Genomic DNA, 8,375 nt, shown 5'->3' on the forward strand with positions numbered 1-8,375 from the left:
AACTTTCCTTATTTTGACCATTTTTGGTAAGGCTATAGCTCTACTATAGCCCTACCATTATTTCTGACCCAATTCCATCATCATCCCAACTTTCCTTATTTTTTTACCATTTTTGGTAAGGCTATAGCCCTACTATAGCCCTACCATTATTTCTGATCCAATTCTATCATCATCCCAACTTTTCTTATTTTGACCATTTTTGGTAAGGCTATAGCCCTACTATAGCCCTACCATAATTTCTGAGCCAATTGTATCATCATCTCAACTTTTCACATTTTGACCATTTTTGGTAAGGCTATAGCCCTACTATAGCCCTACCATTATTTCTGACCCAATTCCATCATCATCCCAACTTTTCTTATTTTGACCATTTTTGGTAAGGCTATAGATCTACTATAGCCCTACCATCATTTCTGAGCCAATTCTATCATCATTCCAACTTTTCTTATTTTGACCATTTTTGGTAAGGCTATAGCCCTACTATAGCCCTACCATCATTTCTGAGCCAATTCTATCATCATTCCAACTTTTCATATTTTGACCATTTTTGGTAAGGCTATAGCCCTACCATTATTTCTGACCCAATTCCATCATCATCCCAACTTTCCTTATTTTGACCATTTTTGGTAAGGCTATAGCTCTACTATAGCCCTACCATTATTTCTGACCCAATTCCATCATCATCCCAACTTTCCTTATTTTTTTACCATTTTTGGTAAGGCTATAGCCCTACTATAGCCCTACCATTATTTCTGACCCAATTCTATCATCATCCCAACTTTTCTTATTTTGACCATTTTTGGTAAGGCTATAGCCCTACTATAGCCCTACCATAATTTCTGAGCCAATTGTATCATCATCTCAACTTTTCACATTTTGACCATTTTTGGTAAGGCTATAGCCCTACTATAGCCCTACCATTATTTCTGACCCAATTCCATCATCATCCCAACTTTTCTTATTTTGACCATTTTTGGTAAGGCTATAGATCTACTATAGCCCTACCATCATTTCTGAGCCAATTCTATCATCATCTCGACTTTTCATATTTTGACCATTTTTGTAAGGCTATAGCCCTACCAATATTTCTGACCCAATTCCATCATCATCCCAACTTTTCTTATTTTGACCATTTTTGGTAAGGCTATAGCCCTACTATAGCCCTACCATTATTTCTGACCCAATTCCATCATCATCCCAACTTTTCTTATTTTGACCATTTTTGGTAAGGCTATAGCCCTACCATTATTTCTGACCCAATTCCATCATCATCCCAACTTTTCTTATTTTGACCATTTTTGGTAAGGCTATAGCTCTACTATAGCCCTACCATCATTTCTGAGCCAATTCTATCATTATCCCAACTTTTCTTATTTTGACCATTTTTGGTAAGGCTATAGCCCTACCATCATTTCTGAGCCATTTCTATCATCATTCCAACTTTTCTTATTTTGACCATTTTTGGTAAGGCTATAGCCCTACCATCATTTCTGAGCCAATTCTATCATCATTCCAACTTTTCTTATTTTGACCATTTTTGGTAAGGCTATAGCCCTACTATAGCCCTACAATCATTTCTGAGCTAATTCTATCATCATCTCAACTTTTCATATTTTGACCATTTTTGGTAAGGCTATAGCTCTACTATAGCCCTACCATCATTTCTGAGCCAATTCTATCATCATCCCAACTTTTCTTATTTTGACCATTTTTGGTAAGGCTATAGCCCTACTATAGCCCTACCATTATTTCTGACCCAATTCCATCATCATCCCAACTTTTCTTATTTTGACCATTTTTGGTAAGGCTATAGCCCTACCATTATTTCTGACCCAATTCCATCATCATCCCAACTTTTCTTATTTTGACCATTTTTGGTAAGGCTATAGCTCTACTATAGCCCTACCATCATTTCTGAGCCAATTCTATCATCATCCCAACTTTTCTTATTTTGACCATTTTTGGTAAGGCTATAGCCCTACCATTATTTCTGACCCAATTCCATCATCATCCCAACTTTCCTTATTTTGACCATTTTTGGTAAGGCTATAGCTCTACTATAGCCCTACCATCATTTCTGAGACAATTCTATCATCATCCCAACTTTTCTTATTTTGACCATTTTTGGTAAGGCTATAGCCCTACCATTATTTCTGACCCAATTCTATCATCATCCCAACTTTTCTTATTTTGACCATTTTTGGTAAGGCTATAGCCCTACCATCATTTCTGAGCCAATTCTATCATCATTCCAACTTTTCTTATTTTGACCATTTTTGGTAAGGCTATAGCCCTACCATCATTTCTGAGCCAATTCTATCATCATTCCAACTTTTCTTATTTTGACCATTTTTGGTAAGGCTATAGCCCTACTACAGCCCTACAATCAATTCTGAGCTAATTCTATCATCATCTCAACTTTTCATATTTTGACCATTTTTGGTAAGGCTATAGCTCTACTATAGCCCTACCATCATTTCTGAGCCAATTCTATCATCATCCCAACTTTTCTTATTTTGACCATTTTTGGTAAGGCTATAGCTCTACCATAATTTCTGAGCCAATTGTATCATCATCTCAACTTTTCACATTTTGACCATTTTTGGTAAGGCTATAGACCTACCATTATTTTTGACCCAATTCCATCATCATCCCAACTTTTCTTATTTTGACCATTTTTGGTAAGGCTATAGCCCTACTATAGCCCTACCATTATTTCTGAGCTAATTCTATCATCATCTCAACTTTTCATATTTTGACCATTTTTGGTAAGGCTATAGCCCTACCATTATTTTTGACCCAATTCCAATCATCATCCCAACTTTTCTTATTTTGACCATTTTTGGTAAGGCTATAGCCCTACTATAGCCCTAACATTTTTTCTGACCCAATTCCATCATCATCCCAACTTTTCTTATTTTGACCATTTTTGGTAAGGCTATAGCCCTACCATCATTTCTGAGCCAATTCTATCATCATTCCAACTTTTCTTATTTTGACCATTTTTGGTAAGGCTATAGCCCTACCATCATTTCTGAGCCAATTCTATCATCATTCCAACTTTTCTTATTTTGACCATTTTTGGTAAGGCTATAGCCCTACTATAGCCCTACAATCATTTCTGAGCTAATTCTATCATCATCTCAACTTTTCATATTTTGACCATTTTTGGTAAGGCTATAGCTCTACTATAGCCCTACCATAATTTCTGAGCCAATTGTATCATCATCTCAACTTTTCACATTTTGACCATTTTTGGTAAGGCTATAGCCCTACCATTATTTTTGACCCAATTCCATCATCATCCCAACTTTTCTTATTTTGACCATTTTTGGTAAGGCTATAGCCCTACTATAGCCCTACCATTATTTCTGAGCTAATTCTATCATCATCTCAACTTTTCATATTTTGACCATTTTTGGTAAGGCTATAGCCCTACCATTATTTTTGACCCAATTCCAATCATCATCCCAACTTTTCTTATTTTGACCATTTTTGGTAAGGCTATAGCCCTACTATAGCCCTACCATCATTTCTGAGCCAATTCTATCATCATTCCAACTTTTCATATTTTGACCATTTTTGGTAAGGCTATAGCCCTACTATAGCCCTACCATTATTTCTGACCCAATTCTATCATCATCCCAACTTTTCTTATTTTGACCATTTTTGGTAAGGCTATAGCCCTACTATAGCCCTACCATAATTTCTGACCCAATTCTATCATCATCCCAACTTTTCTTATTTTGACCATTTTTGGTAAGGCTATAGCCCTACTATAGCCCTACCATTATTTCTGACCCAATTCCATCATCATCCCAACTTTTCTTATTTTGACCATTTTTGGTAAGGCTATAGCCCTACCATTATTTCTGACCCAATTCCATCATCATCCCAACTTTTCTTATTTTGACCATTTTTGGTAAGGCTATAGCTCTACTATAGCCCTACCATCATTTCTGAGCCAATTCTATCATCATCCCAACTTTTCTTATTTTGACCATTTTTGGTAAGGCTATAGCCCTACCATTATTTCTGACCCAATTCCATCATCATCCCAACTTTCCTTATTTTGACCATTTTTGGTAAGGCTATAGCTCTACTATAGCCCTACCATCATTTCTGAGACAATTCTATCATCATCCCAACTTTTCTTATTTTGACCATTTTTGGTAAGGCTATAGCCCTACCATTATTTCTGACCCAATTCTATCATCATCCCAACTTTTCTTATTTTGACCATTTTTGGTAAGGCTATAGCCCTACCATCATTTCTGAGCCAATTCTATCATCATTCCAACTTTTCTTATTTTGACCATTTTTGGTAAGGCTATAGCCCTACTACAGCCCTACAATCAATTCTGAGCTAATTCTATCATCATCTCAACTTTTCATATTTTGACCATTTTTGGTAAGGCTATAGCTCTACTATAGCCCTACCATCATTTCTGAGCCAATTCTATCATCATCCCAACTTTTCTTATTTTGACCATTTTTGGTAAGGCTATAGCTCTACCATAATTTCTGAGCCAATTGTATCATCATCTCAACTTTTCACATTTTGACCATTTTTGGTAAGGCTATAGCCCTACCATTATTTTTGACCCAATTCCATCATCATCCCAACTTTTCTTATTTTGACCATTTTTGGTAAGGCTATAGCCCTACTATAGCCCTACCATTATTTCTGAGCTAATTCTATCATCATCTCAACTTTTCATATTTTGACCATTTTTGGTAAGGCTATAGCCCTACCATTATTTTTGACCCAATTCCAATCATCATCCCAACTTTTCTTATTTTGACCATTTTTGGTAAGGCTATAGCCCTACTATAGCCCTAACATTTTTTCTGACCCAATTCCATCATCATCCCAACTTTTCTTATTTTGACCATTTTTGGTAAGGCTATAGCCCTACCATCATTTCTGAGCCAATTCTATCATCATTCCAACTTTTCTTATTTTGACCATTTTTGGTAAGGCTATAGCCCTACCATCATTTCTGAGCCAATTCTATCATCATTCCAACTTTTCTTATTTTGACCATTTTTGGTAAGGCTATAGCCCTACTATAGCCCTACAATCATTTCTGAGCTAATTCTATCATCATCTCAACTTTTCATATTTTGACCATTTTTGGTAAGGCTATAGCTCTACTATAGCCCTACCATCATTTCTGAGCCAATTCTATCATCATCCCAACTTTTCTTATTTTGACCATTTTTGGTAAGGCTATAGCTCTACCATAATTTCTGAGCCAATTGTATCATCATCTCAACTTTTCACATTTTGACCATTTTTGGTAAGGCTATAGCCCTACCATTATTTTTGACCCAATTCCATCATCATCCCAACTTTTCTTATTTTGACCATTTTTGGTAAGGCTATAGCCCTACTATAGCCCTACCATTATTTCTGAGCTAATTCTATCATCATCTCAACTTTTCATATTTTGACCATTTTTGGTAAGGCTATAGCCCTACCATTATTTTTGACCCAATTCCAATCATCATCCCAACTTTTCTTATTTTGACCATTTTTGGTAAGGCTATAGCCCTACTATAGCCCTACCATCATTTCTGAGCCAATTCTATCATCATTCCAACTTTTCATATTTTGACCATTTTTGGTAAGGCTATAGCCCTACTATAGCCCTACCATTATTTCTGACCCAATTCTATCATCATCCCAACTTTTCTTATTTTGACCATTTTTGGTAAGGCTATAGCCCTACTATAGCCCTACCATAATTTCTGACCCAATTCTATCATCATACCAACTTTTCTTATTTTGACCATTTTTGGTAAGGCTATAGCCCTACCATTATTTCTGACCCAATTCTATCATCATTCCAACTTTTCATATTTTGACCATTTTTGGTAAGGCTATAGCCCTACCATTATTTTTGACCCAATTCAAATCATCATCCCAACTTTTCTTATTTTGACCATTTTTGGTAAGGCTATAGCCCTACTATAGCCCTACCATTATTTCTGACCCAATTCTATCATCATCTCAACTTTTTATATTTTGACCATTTTTGGTAAGGCTATAGCTCTACTATAGCCCTACCATCATTTCTGAGACAATTCTATCATCATCCCAACTTTTCTTATTTTGACCATTTTTGGTAAGGCTATAGCCCTACTATAGCCCTACAATCATTCCTGAGCCAATTCCATCATCATCCCAACTTTCCTTATTTTGACAATTTTTGGTAAGGCTATAGCTCTACTATAGCCCTACCATCATTTCTGAGACAATTCTATCATCATCCCAACTTTTCTTATTTTGACCATTTTTGGTAAGGCTATAGCCCTACCATTATTTCTGACCCAATTCTATCATCATCCCAACTTTTCTTATTTTGACCATTTTTGGTAAGGCTATAGCCCTACCATCATTTCTGAGCCAATTCTATCATCATTCCAACTTTTCTTATTTTGACCATTTTTGGTAAGGCTATAGCCCTACCATCATTTCTGAGCCAATTCTATCATCATTCCAACTTTTCTTATTTTGACCATTTTTGGTAAGGCTATAGCCCTACTATAGCCCTACAATCATTTCTGAGCTAATTCTATCATCATCTCAACTTTTCATATTTTGACCATTTTTGGTAAGGCTATAGCTCTACTATAGCCCTACCATCATTTCTGAGCCAATTCTATCATCATCCCAACTTTTCTTATTTTGACCATTTTTGGTAAGGCTATAGCTCTACCATAATTTCTGAGCCAATTGTATCATCATCTCAACTTTTCACATTTTGACCATTTTTGGTAAGGCTATAGCCCTACCATTATTTTTGACCCAATTCCATCATCATCCCAACTTTTCTTATTTTGACCATTTTTGGTAAGGCTATAGCCCTACTATAGCCCTACCATTATTTCTGAGCTAATTCTATCATCATCTCAACTTTTCATATTTTGACCATTTTTGGTAAGGCTATAGCCCTACCATTATTTTTGACCCAATTCCAATCATCATCCCAACTTTTCTTATTTTGACCATTTTTGGTAAGGCTATAGCCCTACTATAGCCCTAACATTTTTTCTGACCCAATTCCATCATCATCCCAACTTTTCTTATTTTGACCATTTTTGGTAAGGCTATAGCCCTACCATCATTTCTGAGCCAATTCTATCATCATTCCAACTTTTCTTATTTTGACCATTTTTGGTAAGGCTATAGCCCTACCATCATTTCTGAGCCAATTCTATCATCATTCCAACTTTTCTTATTTTGACCATTTTTTGGTAAGGCTATAGCCCTACTATAGCCCTACCATTATTTCTGACCCAATTCTATCATCATCCCAACTGTTCTTATTTTGACCATTTTTGGTAAGGCTATAGCTCTACTATAGCCCTACCATCATTTCTGAGCCAATTCTATCATCATCCCAACTTTTCTTATTTTGACCGTTTTTGGTAAGGCTATAGCTCTACCATAATTTCTGAGCCAATTGTATCATCATCTCAACTTTTCACATTTTGACCATTTTTGGTAAGGCTATAGCCCTACCATTATTTTTGACCCAATTCCATCATCATCCCAACTTTTCTTATTTTGACCATTTTTGGTAAGGCTATAGCCCTACTATAGCCCTACCATTATTTCTGAGCTAATTCTATCATCATCTCAACTTTTCATATTTTGACCATTTTTGGTAAGGCTATAGCCCTACCATTATTTTTGACCCAATTCCAATCATCATCCCAACTTTTCTTATTTTGACCATTTTTGGTAAGGCTATAGCCCTACTATAGCCCTAACATTTTTTCTGACCCAATTCCATCATCAACCCAACTTTTCTTATTTTGACCATTTTTGGTAAGGCTATAGCCCTACCATTATTTCTGACCCAATTCCATCATCATCCCAACTTTTCTTATTTTGACCGTTTTTGGTAAGGCTATAGCCCTACCATCATTTCTGAGCCAATTCTATCATCATTCCAACTTTTCATATTTTGACCATTTTTGGTAAGGCTATAGCCCTACTATAGCCCTACCATTATTTCTGACCCAATTCTATCATCATCCCAACTTTTCTTATTTTGACCATTTTTGGTAAGGCTATAGCCCTACTATAGCCCTACCATAATTTCTGACCCAATTCTATCATCATACCAACTTTTCTTATTTTGACCATTTTTGGTAAGGCTATAGCCCTACCATTATTTCTGACCCAATTCTATCATCATTCCAACTTTTCATATTTTGACCATTTTTGGTAAGGCTATAGCCCTACTATAGCCCTACAATCATTCCTGAGCCAATTCTATCATCATCTCAACTTTTCATATTTTGACCATTTTTGGTAAGGCTATAGCCTTACCATTATTTCTGACCCAATTCCATCATCA

The sequence above is a fragment of the Lipophrys pholis genome (assembly GCF_963383615.2).
Source record: "Lipophrys pholis genome assembly, chromosome: 23".
NCBI classification, from domain to species: domain Eukaryota; kingdom Metazoa; phylum Chordata; class Actinopteri; order Blenniiformes; family Blenniidae; genus Lipophrys; species Lipophrys pholis.